Here is an 18,361-nt window from a genome sequence, read left to right as displayed (position 1 = left end):
TATAAGTTATAGCTACTAAGATAACGTTAAAGGATTAGTTCACTTTAAAAAAAAAACTTTTGCTGATAATTTACTCACCCCCATGTCATCCAAGATGTCCATGTCTTTCTTTCTTCAGTCAAAAAGAAATTACGTTTTTTGATGAAAACATTCCAGGCTTTTTCTCCATATAATGGACTTCAATAGGACACAAACGTTTCAAGGACCAAATGACAGTTTCAGTGCAGCTTCAAAGGGCTTTAAATGATACCAGACGATGAATAAGGGTCTTATCTAGTGTAACGATCGGTCATTTCAAAAATAAATAAAAAACTAAGTTTTATAAGCACCAATGCTCGCCTTGCTCTGTTCTGTGATGCACGTTCGTGATCCTGTTCGAACTCGTTCGTCCAAATGAACAAATCTTTTATCGAGTCATTCGTTCGTTGAATGAACGAAATGACTCGAAAAAAGATTCGTTCATTTGGATGAACGAGTTTGAACAGGAGAGTCACGAACGACGGTACGCGCTCGCGCTGGGCAAGAGAGTGGTGATCAGCGCGTACACGAGCGTGATTGACACTGCTAAGACATTCCTCCTGGCTCTGATTGGTTGTTTCTGACCGGGAGCGGTGTATTTCTGCAAATGGCAATAGGACCACAGGGAGGAGCCAGAAGAGCTTGATTTTTTCACAAATTATCTGTCTCATATTCTACTTTCAGGACATAATGACAGTTTTAAAAAATATTTGTTTACAAAAGCTACCTACTGGAGCTTTAAGAGATTATAGATGACTTCCCACAACATACAATAAATCAACGTCAATCTATCATTACCATTCACACTGTTTTCCTAAAAGTGAGCAAGCGGAGCACAAACAGTGGCTTCAAGTAATGACAATTAAAAACAGAAAAAGGCTGAGCGACCAAGAAAAAACAACAACATTGAAAATGACACAAGAAAACAGATAAATATGTGAGTTGTACTGTAAATGCTAATGGTTTCAAGAGTTTTCACAATTTCTCTTAAATGAGCCATTGCATTTATCTTAAGAAATCCCCAAAATCATATTTTTGAGGGACATGGAGAAGTCTTCTATAAGTCTCCATGTAATGCTTATGTTCCAAAGTAGAAAGAAAAAGAAATACATGTTTGGGACAACAAAGATCCCTATCCCTTTATCCCTCTTTTACTGTTCTGTTCAACAGAGTTAAGATTTTGGCAAAACCATTTACGGTCCTTGTATTATTTTATTCTAAGCTACAGTATTTTTTTTTTCTTTTTACAATAACATGCATTTGGGAATGTCGACGAAACTTGTGCTGTTGAACTGATGTGTAACAATTTAATAGCATACGCCAACAACACAGGAAACTGCATAAAAATATTTCTAAATATGCAAATTAATGGTTGAGGTTTCAAAATAAAACTTTAAACCCTTGCTCTGAGTTCGCATTTTCTGATGCCCACATTCTTGTTCAAGAAATTAGTGGCTGTAGCATTTCTATCATAAAGATGAGGCCAAACATGACTGATTAAAGATACAATATTTTATTTTTCACCGCTAGGGGTCGCTGACCTCTTACTAGTGTTGGGCGATATGCTCCATTTTCATATCGTCCTATCGTCAGCCAGTGAGATCGGCGATACACGATATTATCGTGAGGGGGCGGGGCTAACTTATTTGATTATTAAATTGATTATTTACTCATTAATTTGCTTGTTTTATTACTTCATTTTATACGAGAATATTTTTCTATTTTGCTAGCAAAGGTGGAGTGTTTATTAGCCTACTAGGCTAGATCAGGTTATTTCCCGGTACAGTGAGGTAAAAAAAGATCCTAATCATTTTTGTATCTGACTCGGAGTATTTCAACATGTCAGAAGGAAATTTACGGCCACACATTATCCTCTCATGCCGTTACAGATGCAGCATTTTGACCGTACTTCTGCACGAGATGAAAACACGTTTTAATAATTTCTAAGGTCAAGAAAGAGTCGGAGTTTTCGATCTATGTCCTCCTACCAGTGCTCTCTCTGTCTGGATGCACTTCACATATGCGCACTTCAATAAGCCCGAAGAACGCGGGTGTTAATGCAGGGAGAAATCAGAGTAGCCTAGCCTAAGGGGCAGAAATCTGGCTAAGTCGATCGGTTTATACTTAAACTTATGACTTGACTCCGATTAAGGAAAACAGGTTAATGCGTTTACATGACCACATGCATTGTCAGTTTATTCAGAATAATAGGGTTAAGAACGTGCCTGTAAACGCGCTCATTAACAAAGTGAAAGTAGCCTAGAAACGGACTGAGCTTTCGGCTGTCGCTGCATTAACGCAGCATTCTCTCAGAGTCGACGATGGGATATCACGGTATAGCGATCTTAACTTACTGGCTTAATATTTCTCTTGTGGACCTATATGATGACAGTGAAAAAATTACAAGAATATTTCTTGTTAAACAAGTGTTTGAAGCTGCTTTTGATTTTCACAGATGGCAGAGTTGTGCTGTGTTTGTGAACTAAAGACTGGCCTATATAATTTTTGTGATATAATTATTATTAATATTTAGTAATTGTATTGTTTTTAGTGTTATTAGTGTCTTTAAACTTTTTGTTAATGTGCTATGGAAACAAAATATGCTACTGACGACGAACAACGATGCCGTTTTCATCTTTGATCTGTATATAAGATATGCCTGCGTCCGTTAAAACAAGCACTCTTGACAATTTGCGAATGGATCACCTTAATTCAATGTTGATGTGGGATGTAGGCCTAGTTTTTTATTCTGTTTTAAAAACATTTTCATAGAGGAGTCCATACGCGTGTGTCGGTGTTGTCGCAAGTGTTAGGCAAGTGATGTCGTTATGAATTTAGGCAAGGGAACTTAATTGTAGTTCCTAATATTAATTTAATAACAATACTAGCTTTATAATAACAATAATAATAATTTAATATGTTCATGGTAAAACAAGCCAATATCGTATTGATATCGTCAAAGGCATCTGCCATAGTTAAAATACTGACAATAATACCATACCTGCTCCACTTCCTCTCCCACTGTGTTTCCTGCTCCATCCTGGCTTCTGCCACCCCATCTCACCTGCAACACAGAGCGAGAAGTGTTATGTAGCAGTACTTCAGAAGTTTTGAATGGCTTTAACATCATCCAATCAGGCATAACATACACAAATGTAAAAATAATCCTTTGCATTGAAGATTGCTTTATATCTACATTAATGCATACAATTATCTCTAAAACATCTCACGACACAAGCTTTTTATTTGGCGGGGAAAAACAAAATCCCTGTCCTACAAATCTGAACAAACAGCTGAAAAGCAGTTAGTGAAAGATAACACACAGCACATTCTATTCTTTGAACCATTATTTCCCTATAGCTACAGCCATACCAGACTTAAAGTTATTGCATGTACCTCGCATGTATGGGCTTTGGCATGCATGACGCTCAGGAATGGCCTCATTTCTGTCAATGGCAGAAGCTCTGGTAAACCCTCTGCTACTTTGTTAAGGTAGCGCCAGTACCTAAAAAGCAAGAGCAGCATCATGTGAGTAACAAAGATCCATTTCTAATTGAAATCTAAAATGACTAACATCAACAAGACATTTTAATCATGGAGTTGGATTCGCAATATGACAATGAGGATTAGCTCCATGTAATATCCATACAGAAGAAGGTAACATTTGCCTTCTTTGACATCTCTCTTTGAAGAAACATCGGGTAAGCAAATATTTCTCCACGGTAATGGTTTAGTCCTCGTAAGAGAAACCCATGTATGATAAATCAGAAGAAAATCTAGTGGTTAAGAATCAATTGACCCAGTAAGGCCTGGCTTAAGCACACATCTCTGTCAACTGAGTGCCTATAACAAAATATATGATAATATATGATATGATATATGATCAACTGCAACTTGAACTTTTTGGACATCTCTCTGCCAGCGGTGAACACAGCAGTACCGCAGACAGCACTGTCATTTGCCTATAAAGTCAGTTTATAACACATTTTAAGATACATAAAAACACAAACTAAAACATCCGTATAAACAACTATTATAAAAAAAACAAATCAAATGTTCGTACACTTCTCATGTTGCCTCTGAAAAGGTCAACAAAGGTAGCAACTTCCTCGTCCTTGGCCAGGAACAAGGAACAAGCCCTCATATATATGTGGCTCCTCAGTCCTGTCCATGATAAGATAACATGTGTCAGTAATAAAAATCACAAGTACTACATTTACTATTTGTACATAAGGCTTACGGCTGTGAAGGGGCGTCGACTAGACAGCAAGTAGATCCTCCCAGTACAGCATGTGCAGGAAGCTTACGGCTGTGACGGGGCGTCAACTGGACCAACAGGTAAGTACTCTCAGTACGGTTGGTTCTTCTCAGTACAACAGGTGTAGGAAGCTTACGGCTGTGAAGGAGCGTCGACTAGACAGCAAGTAGATCCTCCCAGTACGGTTGGCTCTTCCCAGTACAGCAGGTGCAGGAAGCTTACGGCTTTTGAAGGGGCGTCGACTGGACCAACAGGTAAGTACTCTCAGTACGGTTGGTTCTTCTCAGTACAACAGGTGTAGGAAGCTTACGGCTGTGAAGGAGCGTCGACTGGACAGCAAGTAGGTACTCCACGTACGTTTGGTCTTCCCAATACGTTGGTGCAGAAGGCTTAGGGCCGTGAAGGGGCGTCGACTAGGCAGCAGGTAAATCCTCTCAATACGGTTGGTTCTTCTTAGTTCAACAGGTGCAGGAAGCTTACGGCTGTGAAGGAGCGTCGACTGGACAGCAAGTAGGTTACTATTTGTTAAAATGTAAGTTATGATTACTCAAAGACAACCCGAAGGGCTACTATTTGTGTTAGACAAGTCTAAAATAAACTTCTGAAAAATACCTATACCTACCCTTTTGACTTGCTGAAGCGGTAATGTTTTCGGTTTCCATCAGAGCAGACAGCCAACATTTCTGGAGAACATGCTGGACACTCAAAATTATGGACCTGGCACATATCCTCCTCTTTTTTATTGACAGAAGGTAAACTCAAAAAAGCTTCGCTGAAATGTATCAGCACAGATACTACCTGTCTGCATATTAAGAAATGTTCGGTTAGGATTTTTTGAAGCAATGCCCACAATTAAATATTAGGTATACAGTAATATAATTTTGTTTGTTATATGTTTCAGTGATATTCAGGCAGATTTACCCTTCTAGCTTGAACAGATCTGTGCTCCAACATTTTCAGGAAGGCCTGTCTGGACATGGCTGGTGCCCTCACCTTCATATGTTCAAACGAGGTGAAGACATCAAACTTGTATAGGGTCTGGCAGCTGGTGCTAGCTGGCCAGTACCGATAAACGAGCAGGTCCTTCACCTTGGGAGTCCATTCTGCAGAGCATGATGGGATTTCCGAGGCAAGTAGACATCGTATCGTCCTTTGAACAAGTGAATATACTGTAGTAAAGACTAAAATAATTTCAGTAATCGAATTGCAACAGATTGCCTTCTATACAGAGATACAAATATATGATATATTAGCTACAGTATTTGACATGGCATTAGGGCATTGCCTGAAAATGACATGGTGATAAAAAGCTTTGTGTTGCACACAGTGGTAAAATTATATTGTACAATAATACTTGCACAAAAACGAGGGCTTTCAGAACAACATACCTTTGATGGTGAACACAGAAGTATGCTTCCCTGGAGTGATTGTGAGGTCATGAGTGAATTCACAAATTGACCTTGGTGCAGGAACAGGCAGTTGACATACTGCAAAACAGAAAGAAGTTATGAAGGGTGTATTTACAGCTTCTCCTCAGTCCCTTAGATGCATTTCCCAAAACGCTAACCTCATTTTCAAAAAAGTGCTTTAAAACCCAACAATTAATCCAAACTGGCCACACCACTATAACCACTGTAATTGTCACTATGTTGAAACAACATGTAAATGCTTAAGCACATTTTGAAAAATATTAAGACACAATTGACTTAGCTGGTCAAAGATATGCTGGTAAGAACTGTCAAAACCAATCATACTTTTGTTATTCAGTTATTAAATTTCACACTTGCACTTTAGAGTTTTGAGAAGAAGCTTAGAATGAGATTAGCATTTTAGAAAAAAAATGTTTGAGCCATTAAGAAACACTGATAAATATAAACATGTGCGCTAGCTACAACAACATTTTGGGAATTACACTATAAGTATGAGACAATTTGATAGAATGTTAATTTTAACATACTTTATTCACAAAACTGAGGCTGGCCATTTTCATTCACCACCACAGCAGTTGTAGGGGGAATGGGCTCAAGAAATCCATGAAACACAGCCTCTCTGTCATGGAAGACATTTCTCTTTTGGGCCTCCATGTCACAGGTAGCACAGAGGAACTCCATGTCCAGTGGTACACAGTCCAGGCACTTGATCACAGCTTCTACAGCACAGCATCTGTGACAATTTTGGATAAATACTCTCTCGGCTGAGAGCTTTGCATCAAAAAGCATAGGCCTAGCAGTTTTCATTCTCACATCTGTGAGAAGCTGCCTTTGTTCCCAAGCAGAAACCATTCTGTCTGTTCCCTCCAGAACCTGACCTGCAGTTATGGTGTCCCTTAACTCTTGGAGTCTTGTTTCTAAAAATCAAAAATATACATTCACTTGTCCTTAAAAGGGCTATTGTCACAGGTCGGGAGGGTCGACTCAGTCTACACCCTCCCTTTAGCCAGTACCACTGAGGAGCAGACCAGAAACCAAGCAGAACAACAAGATAAGATTGAACAGACTTTATTAACTTAAAAGAATTTGTAAATCCTAATTTAAAACTTCTTTTTTTCCCCAGCATCTAATGGCTGCAGAGGACGTCGGCGGGGCAGCAGGTAAGTGATCAGTATAGTCGGTTCTTCCCAGACTCTCAGGTGCCAAAGGCTTACGGCTGTAAAGGGGGCGTTACTGGACAGCAGGTACGTACTCTCGGTACGGTTGGTTCTCCCAGACTCTCAAGTGCCAAAGGCTTACGGCTGTGACGGGGGCGTTAACTGAACAGCAGGTAAGTACTCTCGGTACGGTTGGTTCTTCTCAGTACAACAGGTGCAGGAAGCTTTCGGCTGTGAAGGGGAAGTTGACTGGACAGCAGGTAAGCACTCTCAGCACGGTTGACTCTCCTCAGTCCCTCAGGTGCAGAAGGCTTACGGCTGTGAAGGGGCGTCGACTAGACAGCAAGTAGATCCTCCCAGTACTGTTGGCTCTTCCCAGTACAGCAGGTGCAGGAAGCTTACGGCTTTTGAAGGGGCGTCGACTGGACCAACAGGTAAGTACTCTCAGTACGGTTGGTTCTTCTCAGTACAACAGGTGTAGGAAGCTTACGGCTGTGAAGGAGCGTCGACTGGACAGCAAGTAGGTACTCCACGTACGTTTGGTCTTCCCAATACGTCGGTGCAGAAGGCTTAGGGCTGTGAAGGGGCGTCGACTAGGCAGCAGGTAAATCCTCTCAATACAGTTGGTTCTTCTTAGTTCAACAGGTGCAGGAAGCTTACGGCTGTGAAGGAGCGTCGACTGGACAGCAAGTAGGTACTCCACGTACATTTGGTCTTCCCAATACGTCGGTGCAGAAGGCTTAGGGCTGTGAAGGGGCGTCGACTGGACAGCAGGTAAGCACTCTCAGCACGGTTGACTCTCCTCAGTCCCTCAGGTGCAGAAGGCTTACGGGTGTGAAAGAGCGTCGACTGGACAGCAAGTAGGTACTCCACGTACGTTTGGTCTTCCCAATACGTCGGTGCAGAAGGCTTGGGGCTGTGAAGGGCGTCGACTGGGCAGCAGGTAACTGGGTTTATTCCCACTCCCAAGAACAGTGAGGATGAGACGAGAATGCAGCCGCCTAAGATGGAACACACTCCGAACAGCAGGTAACTGGATTTTCTCTGTCCCCCAGAACAGCATCAATAATGAAGCAGAGTACAACAGGATTTAGATACACAACACTCACAACAACGGGTACCTGAGTTTTCCTCCGTTCTCCACAACAGCAATGATGAGACAAATGCAGCGGACTTCAGATGGGACGCACTCAGAACAGCAGGTAACTGGATTTTCCCCGTTCTCCAGAACAGCATCAATGATGAATAAGAATACAACAGGCTTTGGATATTCAACACTCAGAACAACAGGTAACTGGATTTTCCCCGTTCTCCAGAACAGCATCAATGATGAATCAGAATACAACAGGCTTTGGATATTCAACACTCAGAACAGCAGGTACCTGATTTTTCCTCCGTTCTCCACAACAGCAATGATGAGACAAATGCAGCGGACTTCAGATGGGGCACACTCAGAACAGCAGGTAACTGGATTTTCCCTGTTCTCCAGAACAGCATCAATGATGAATCAGAATACAGCAGGCTTAAAGTCCATTTTCACTTAATCTCTTCCTCAGAAAACTCCCGACTGTAACACAAGGCAAGACCGATGGACACGTGACAGAATTCTGTACAGTAAGCATTCAATAACTCCACTTCAACCACACACAGTGGGACACAGCATTAACTCACGTCACTCTCATCCACTCCGTGAAATTTAAGGTCACGGCCAACCTCCTCGCTCTGGACAGCAGGGGTAGTAAGACGGAAGAATTCAGCGACTGCAATCACAAATCCTAACAGCTGTCTTCTAATTAAGACGTCTGGACTCCGTTATGTCACTTCTCCTCATATATAATCTTTTCGTGTATAACCCACATATAATACAGCCAGTAGAAGGTTGGTACTTATCTTCACCCCAGTAAGTGGACTCGATAATACTTCATAGATGACTTCGCCCTCTGCCTCTCTGTTCTCCGTCACCCAGTTCTTCGTAGCGGATTCCCTTCCCACGGATCGATCTCTCCAGCCGATTTGTCCCACAGAAATCTCTCACTCTCTCTCAGCAAGAAGAAAAGTTAGAACGCCGCACCAATCCCACCCAACACACTACAGTCTCTCAAAGTTTTGCTTTGATCTGTTCCTAAAAGCGGCCTGTCCCAATCGTCACACAGTCACTTAATGCGCCGCACCTGCTGTCACTTTGCCATCAGCGGCTGCTGTTACTATGGTAGCGACGCATCTGAGCACTGTTGCCAACTATTTTCAAAGGAAAGTAGCTAACGCCTTTCCTAAAAGACGCTAAATGTCGCTAGATGACGCCATACGCTAATTAGCATATTCATGACGTCATTGCGTCGTACTTGCGTTCTACATTTACATTTACATTTAGTCATTTAGCAGACGCTTTTATCCAAAGCGACTTACATTTGAGGATTAAACCAAGCGAGTCATCATGGAGAGGCAAAAACAACGCAAGAAGTGCTCAGAATACAAAGTTCAAACATTGCTCAGAGTAGCATAAACCAGACAAGCGAAGATTTCAAGAAAAAGGTTTTTTTAATTTATTTTTTTATGTTAAGTGCTCACGGAAGAGATGAGTTTTCAGTTGTCTTTTGAATGCTGTCAGGGATTCTGCATTCCGGACGAAAGTGGGTCGGTCATTCCACCAGCATGGAACCATGAATGAGAATGTTCTGGACAGTGATTTTGTGCCTCGCTGTGAAGGCGCCACGAGCCGTCGCTCCTTGGCCGATCGTAGGCTTCTGGTAGGGATGTAGACCCGTAGGAGCGAGTGAAAGTAGGAGGGAGCTGAGCCGGTGGACAATCTGTAAGCAAGTGTCAGCGCCTTGAACTTGATTCGAGCAGCGAGTGGTAGCCAATGCGGGGAGATGAACAGCGGAGTGTAAGGACTGGGCTAAGTGGGTGAATCTGAATAACTAAATACATCCTGCTAAAGACCAAAAATCTCTGAGTGTAAATTAACCCAAACACACACACACACACACACACACACACACACACACACACACACACACACACACACACACACACACACACACACACACACACACACACACACACACAAACACAAACACACACACACACACACACACACACACATTCCCCCACCAGTGAAGACCACACTCAGGACAGAGCGTGGTGTCCGATTACAAGACATTTTATGACTGGTCGGAATGTCCCAAAGGAAGTGGATTCCAAAGCGAAAAGAAACTTCTTTTCTTTAAAAGACATTTAACAAGATATATTCAATGTGTTTTTATGTGTGTCCATTTGCCCATGTCACATTGGAATGACTATGATTTTATCGTAGCTTAAAGTGAATTATAAATACCTTCATTATGCATTTCAAATATAACTGTCTATTCCCATAACTTGAATACATAGTTCTGGACACCTCCAGAATGCTTTCGGTGTGAAAAATCAGAATACGTACAGTAATATCCAGTAAAATAAAGTTTACTATGTTTTCCATCTTTGGAGTGAAAAGAGACCAAAACTAACATCACTGGTGTTCTTAGATAACAGCGTTTACGACCCAAAGGAATGTTCACAGAACTGTGGCTCTCTCTGAATTCTAACCAAGGAGGAGAAATGAATCCTGTATTCATATATATATATATGCTATTATATATCCACTTGAGAAGTGTATGAACAATGTATCTAAGTTCCCTATTTCATGAGTTGCCTTTTTGTGGTTTGGTCTATGTTTCTCGACAACTCTAATGCGATAATGTTTTAAACTTTGCCAACTAATGTTTAACCAAATCCATTTGTGGCAAGTTTGGTCTCGATAAACTCCAATCTTCATTCCCCATTTGTTAATTGACATTACATTTTGCTAAACTTTGTGCACATTAGTATTATAAGAATTGTGAAGATTCTTCTCTTAAACACCCAATGAAACTAGAGATTTAAATGCCTGGTTATAACACAAAGGGTCATAAAATCTCCCTCCAAAAGGACAGCTCCTGATTGGACCCTCTTCCAAAAGAAGGCGGAAACGTCAGGTCTTCAAAAGGACTGAATACCAGTTTATCCCGCTCTTACTTCGCCTGTCCTTGTGTCATAATGTAACGTCTCGCCTCCGGGCGAGCTCTTCGCCTATCTCTTATTTGTTTCTAGTCTAGTTTGTGTTTTTCAGTCTTAGATAAGTCTCCGTGTTTAATTCCAATCGATGTGTGAAAAGAACACCGCGTGACATGTCTCTTCAGCAAATCCATCTACAAGGGACCTTTAAACGAGCGCGCGCTCGTTTTGAAGGAGAAACACGCGCACGTGACCACGTGGCGAGAGACGCACACACGCTTCTTCACCAGCCATGCAAAGATGTGACGTTAACTCCGCGTGATTTCCCCGTAGAGATCTTTATTTCTTTTCTTTGTTAGTCAAAGTTTTGTTTTCCGTAGTCGACTCTGTTCACTTCCACAAAGTGAAACGAACTTAGCCGAACTATTTTCCTTTGGTAATGTTATCCCAAAGACTTGGAAACTCCGTTCAACACGCGCGCCAAGCAGCACCCAGTGAACGCTTCCTAAAGGACTCCACTCACGCACGCGCAGGAATGCCGCGCACAGAGAGACCCAGAAACTTAAGTATATCTCTTTATAGAGCTTCTAAGAAGCATTAAGATGATGTTTTCGTGTTGTTACAGACAGGGGATTGTCAGGGTGAATGTTGCCAATGCTCTCTCTCTCTCTCTCTCTCTCTCTCTCTCCCTCTTCCCCTCTCACACGTGTTTCCATTGTCCACACTCTATGCATTTCTCGTTCATCGATGCCTTATCGTGTTTTGTTGTTTATTATGTTTGTAAATACATATATCCCATGTAACCGTAGTAAATACATAAGTAGTTCTGCCTTATTAAATTCATTATATTCATTTGATTGATGTACTGCCTTTTTGCTCATTTTCAAGTCCCTTAAGAGTCAAAAGATCTTATAGCAACAACCTTACAAATTAAAGATACTTTAAAGAGTATGTGTTTATAGGGCAGGAAACCCAATTCTTGTGGCCACAGAATTGCTTTTCCTGAAATCCTATAAAGTAAGATGATATTGTGGATTCCCACAAATATTAGTCTGACAATTGAGCTAATTAATTTAGCCTGTTTTGTAAGACGTGGTCTGTGTAGTTAATTGCAATCAACTTGTTATTAAGTGCAAGGATACACAGACATGCATGCAGGTAATATGACATATCATCCCTTATCGGGAGTTTTATTAACATGTAAGACTGATCTAATCCAAACATGTATGAATAATTATTAATTACCAATTATTAATTATGATATGCAAATTCCCCACGGATTAGATCCGCCCCAGAGTCTTTACATAATTGGTGGAGAATAATGCAGGCACATTTTAAACTTGTTTTTGAGCAATTCAGTTTCAATCGATGTCTATATTGTGATTTAATATTGTACGCGCGCCTCGAGTGAGCGAACGCAACGCAAACTCACTGGCTGACTGATTAAAGGCACAAAGCCGAGTCCATTTCAGCACATTAACAGCTGCAAAATAATGTCTAACATTCCTTTTGCCATTGTTAATAACTAAAAGTAAAACTACAGTTTCATAGTATTAAATTTGTCCAACAAAAGACGAAGAAACCTCTTTTGAATTGTGACATTTTAATGTTAAACTCCCCTGTCCGAACGAGATTCTTCTGTCAGGGTGAAGACTAGATTTAGTGAAACGATGCTCTTTCACTATTCTTAAGAAAGGCCTGATATTATAATCGTTAGATTAACGATGAACTCCTGGTTAAACATTGACGTAGCTACTCAATTGTAAAAAACCTAAAGCATATTTGATCATAAGTGCTATTTGATAATATGTAATGGGAGTCGAAAAAACAGACGAATATTTCCTGTTTTATTTTGCACGACGCAGCGAAGCAATCCCGCCAGACGTGTTTGTTAAAATATAGCACCAAAAAAAATCCAAAACCTAAAAACATTTTTAATCATAAGTGCTATTTGATAAATGTTATTTGGATCCGAACGACAGACGTATAATTCCTGTTGTCCATATTAGTGTGTGGAAGCGAAGAAATCCTTCCGTGCACACGTGTGTCGAATAGAAAAAACCCGCCGAGGTTTAAAATTCATAAGCGAACACGTGTGAATAATAGCGCTAATTGTTGTATGTGGGAATTGAAAAACCGTTGCCTAATTTCTGTTGTCCCTATGTGTGTGTGTAGAAAAAATTCCTGCCACGGCGTTTTGTGAAATATAGCCGAAAAAAAAAAACCCGCTGAGATTTTATTTTGGATAAGTGTGATCTTACAGAAAACAAAGCGTCTGCACGCTCAAATTTGAATCACACATGGAAGCAGGCTGGTTGTTATTCCGCTGACAAACACTAGAGGGCAGCACTTAGGCCTAAGTGCTTGACAGTTCTCGAATTACGCACCGCCCCCTGACTTTACCCTCCATTAGCGAAATAGCGCCATCTCGTGGACACTAGTAACGAGGTCGTCCTTTCCTAAACAATCTCTCTCATCACAATTTCAGATTTTTCCAGTGAATTTCTGAAATTGTGTTTCTAACTTTCAATGCATGTGCAAGTTCCAGTTTTACTAACATGATTTCACTCCTGACTGTGTACACTTATTTTGAATTTGGTTCAAACCACAGTTGAATTTAAAATTTAAAAGTAGTAGCAGTTTCTGATGACCACTTAGGAGGAATGCGCCCCTTGTGGCCTCCCCCCCTCCTCTACATCAGCTCATGACTTAGTTCCTAACATCATTCTTTTCTGAAGTGGCTTTCTCCCAGTTGGTTTTTATTTTGGTTATTATCATTGATACCTCACCGTAGTTGTGATCATCATCAAATATAATGCCAACCTTTAATTTCCTACACTTATTCAAATTTGGTTTGAAACAAACAAATTTCAAGATCAATTTGAATTAAGTCTCCTTTCCTGTTGGGAATGGTTTTATGGCTTTATTTCGATATTTCCTTTTTCAAATTATTTTTAATAATTTTGATTTGATACGTTACGTTATGTATTTGATACGTTATGACAACTGTATCCTTACTATTCTAGAAGTTACTTAACATCTATGCATACGCTTGATTTGAATTGTATTTAAACCAGTTTGAATGCAATTTAAATCAAGTTCTCTGTCAGCCAGGTTGACCACTAGGAGGAAGTGGCCCAAACCCTTAGTGGCCCAAACGCGCCACTACAGCTTGCTTCCTCCTGTGCTCTTCCTGCTACACTTAATCTCTTCTCTGAATGGAGGCTAGGTTGTTCTGATAATTAACATTGTCATAATTCCCTTTTTGTTTGTACCATAATTTTAGTAAAGCCGTTGCCTTTGATTACTTTTCTACAAAAAAAATAGACACTCAACTTGATTTAGATAGAGAGAGCTTTAATTCACGTTGAGGTTCACTTGTCCTTCATCCTGTTTTGTGTTTGTAGGTAGAAATTTCTCTCGTGCTGTGGTGATTTGACAGTCATCTCTGCTTGGGGTCCAGCAAGCTGGTTCGTCTGACCTGCGTCACCAGCGCTGACTGAGCACGAGTCTCGGACTTTCCTGTATTTCTCCGTTGGTGCGGCCCGCGACACGACATCACCAATTTGGCACTGCCGGTTGTGTTCAAAGTCAAGTTGCGTGAGGGCACACATCGGTACAGATATACGGAAGGGCCCGAGAGACTGCTGTCAAGTGTTTGGGGACTACAGAAGACCAACCACGATGCTGACTCCAACCTGAATGACCTCATTTCACCCCAGGGAAACTAGAAAAGGTATTAAATCCATCCACTTAGTATTGGCCACAGAATCTAGAGATTCCCCCGGTCATTGAAGTGTTTGGCTCCCTCCTACTCTCCGAGCCACAAACCGCAGGCTTAGGCCTCCTCTTCCCCTGTAACACTTCCTGTGTACTATTAACGCCATTTCATTACAGACCTTTCCATCTTGGATGGTTGCATGTTACTTCAAACTTTGCTATCTTGCCATTGCTCTTTTCTGTTGTGCTCTGTTCCTTTCAGTTCACCTAGAGACAGAACCTATCTGAGACAACAAGGAACGCTGAATAATAGTTTGACAACCTAGCCGTTAGCATCAACAGGTGACCCCTAAGCTACCGCCCCGTTAAAAATCTTTATTCAGGCCCATGCTGACCTACCCAAATTGTCCCACCAAATGATTTAACTGTCGGCATCAGTTAACCAAAATTTTCATACGCGGCATAGCCCGTATTATAGCTTGTTAAACGTAGAACGAACCTGCATACAGATACAGATACAGATAGCTTTATTAATCCCCAAGGGGCAATTCAGTTCCATTGGTCTCTCTGTGTGTGTGTTGTGTTCCTCTCGCCCACAGTGAAGCCAGTATGTTCCGGTCCTACAGTCCCACAACCCGCTGGGACAACCTGGAGACATGGCTGAGATTCATGACACCTCCATTCCTGACCAAGGTCGCCAGTGACTCAGAGCCCCGAGCCAAGAGCATCGCAGACGTGGACAGGCTGATGGCGCACAAACCAAGCCAAAGCTCCCACGACAAAAACCGGTCACACACGTCAACCTCACTTGCCAGCTCAACGCACAAGCACGTCTCCACGAAAGGAGCCGCATCGCCCTGGAGCACAAAGTTGCAACGCTAAGGATGCAAGCCGAGGATGACAACGACGCCGATCTACAGTAGGAAGTGGAAAGACTTCAAACTGCCCTATCTGATCTTCATCTGCACATAGACCAAAGAGTGCAGTCAGAGAAAAGAACCAGAGAGGAACTCAACGAGAAACTCCGACAAAAGTGAAGCCCCTTGCAAAGAGCAGAGACTGAACTTAAAGAGATTCGAAAGCCACGGCCTGCAAAAGAAACTCGCAAGAGGCCCGTGCTACCATCATCCACAAGCTCGTTCAGCAGAGACAAGATCTTGAACACGAACTTGACACCGTTCACACAGAGTTGAAACCCTCTTATAGACTGCAGAAGGACCGGGAAGGGGAAACGCACACCACAAAGTTTCCCTGACCAGCCAGTCCGCACCTTTCAGCCAAGAACCCAGAGCTGTACAAGGGGGTGAAAGCCCACTGTTCAAAACATCACCAGCCAGCCCACAAGAACCCCCGTCAGCAGCGAGGGGGGAAGAGCCTTTCCAGGAGAGCCCCGGCCACTAACCACGGCATGGCTCCCAAAAGACTTAACAAGCTGGCCAGAAACATCCCTATGTTCACTCCGAACCATGCAGGAGGCAACAACGTGCACGGCACCCGCAGGACATTGACTTCCACTTACAAACTGTTACCAACGTCACCGCGTGGGACAGATTGTACCTGCTCAGAATCACGTCCAGTCGTGATGCGCGCAGCTTCCTCGACCGTCAACCAGAGACAGTCAAGTCGGACTACCAGCCGCTGCGGCAGGCCTTCACTAAAGAATTCTCTGATCCAGAATCAGACCAAAGACTAATCACAGCCATGGAACTCAATCAGTCCGGCATGGAGGATGATTTCAACTTCAGAACTTTGTTTATCTCCGAAATCTGCACCCCACAGTGAGTCATCATCTAGACATCCTGGCCTGACCACATAGCATGACTACTCAACAGCTAAAAGAAGCTTACACAAAGCAAAAGACTGTGTCCGAAAAGACTTTGAAAAATTCCACAATCTACTCTGTCTCTGAGCCCTACTCAGAGCTGCCTCTAGAGGGCGCCCCACAACACCATAGCCCTGTTTACAGAGAGTCAAGACCGTTCCAGAGACCGCCAACAGAGGGCAGCACTACTGCGATGGTGCTCGTCCAAGACACCAGAGCGAGGGCTTTGACAGATTCTGGGACCTGCAACAACCACCCGACCACCCAAAAGGTGGAGCCACATGGGAAACCGACCAATGGCCCAGAAAGAGCCGAGCCCCATCGACCAGACCATCAAGCCCAGACAGCCCAGAGCGGAACCCCTCTCGACATGCCACTGGTAAGCACAAGTCTGAACCCACATCAGAAAAAAAACAGTGCCGCCACATCTGAGACAGCTGAGACCCTGAAGTCGCTGAAAGAGCTTCTTCACAAAAGACTTTCCAAAGGAGACAAGAGGGACAAGACAGACATCCTATGTCTAAGCGTAAGACCTGAACTAGACAACCAGAACACTGCTCTTCAGCCTCAGAGCACAGAGCTAACTGTCACATCACAAAATGACAGCATCACCCAGCCACTACAGCTGACAGCTGCACAGCCTGAGCGACACAGCACAGTTTCCCACAGCTGGGTCCAAAAGCCCAAAATACCTAGAAAGGCTGCTTGTCTGTCTGTCTCCGCAGAGAACTACACAAGACCGGACCTAACCGCCCATCGATCACCACCCCAGCCCCTACGCTAAGACTCCTGGGGAACCTGATCGAAAAGGGGGTGGCCCGGAAACTCTACCTAGCCATCACTTTGGAAAATGAGGTGAGTCTGGAAGCTCTGGTAGACACCGGCTCAGACCTCACTTTAATGTCAGCTCAGCTCTTTGAAAGACTCAGCGCTAAAGCTAAGAGCAAAGATGGAACTCTTATACCCCAAACGTGTGAGCTGAACGTGCAGTCGTACAGCCAGAACAACATCCGGCTCGAACAGGTAGCTCCCATTCACCTGACAGTCTGGGCCCAGGTTCAAGAACCCCTCCAGTCACACGGGTCACCAAAGCCAGACTGGCCGGTCACAGAGGTCACGAGAACTACAACAAAGCCAGACTTCAAGGTCACAGAGTTCCCAGGAACTCCAGCAGCCATCCATGGGTACACAGCCTCAGCACCAAGTCAAGATTCAAGTTCGCTACCCTGCACCTTCCAGCTCGCCAAAGACCACGCAATGCCCACTCAACGATGCGTGACCTAATGCAGAAGGCCTCTAACACAGAAGGCCTCCTCAGAAAGAATTCCTAAAACCCCAATGATTTTGAACTGCAAAACCAGAAGACACTGCACGAACACAGTGCACGACTCTGCTAAAAAGGTCCCTGATCAGCATAGGACATAGAACTTGTAAAAGTAGATGAAAATGTGTGCTCAAAGAGTTGCAAAACTCTGCATTCGTAAAATTAGAATTTTACTGATTTAAAAGAATCTTAAATGGACGTGTAAATCTCAACGGCCAACAGACTATGAACGACTCTTTTGAAACAAACAGTTTCTAGATGCTGGTTGAATTGGCACTGCTAAACATTAGTTTCCATGACAATGAAGGGTTACAGGAAACACTAGCTCCAAATAAGGCATACGTCACCTTGACGCCATAGTGTAGGAAAACCACCTGAGTTTAAACTACTGTAAACCTACAGGTGTGCATTTGATCATTGCGATCCAAACGGAACACAACATGCGATAAGCATTTTGATCACTGGTTGCTGGCTTGTCTAAATGCAGATAAAACAATAGCTGGAATTGACATCTCTACTGTAAGTGAAAGAGTCTTAGATTTCCAACTAATATAAGTAAGGTCAGCAGTAAAGCGTAAGTCTGTTTGACAAAAAAAAAAAAAT

This window comes from Siphateles boraxobius, unplaced genomic scaffold (genome assembly GCF_051911475.1).
Source record: "Siphateles boraxobius isolate OS27281-9 unplaced genomic scaffold, OSU_SipBor_1 24, whole genome shotgun sequence".
NCBI lineage: Eukaryota > Metazoa > Chordata > Actinopteri > Cypriniformes > Leuciscidae > Siphateles > Siphateles boraxobius.
This window is presented reverse-complemented; position numbering follows the sequence as displayed.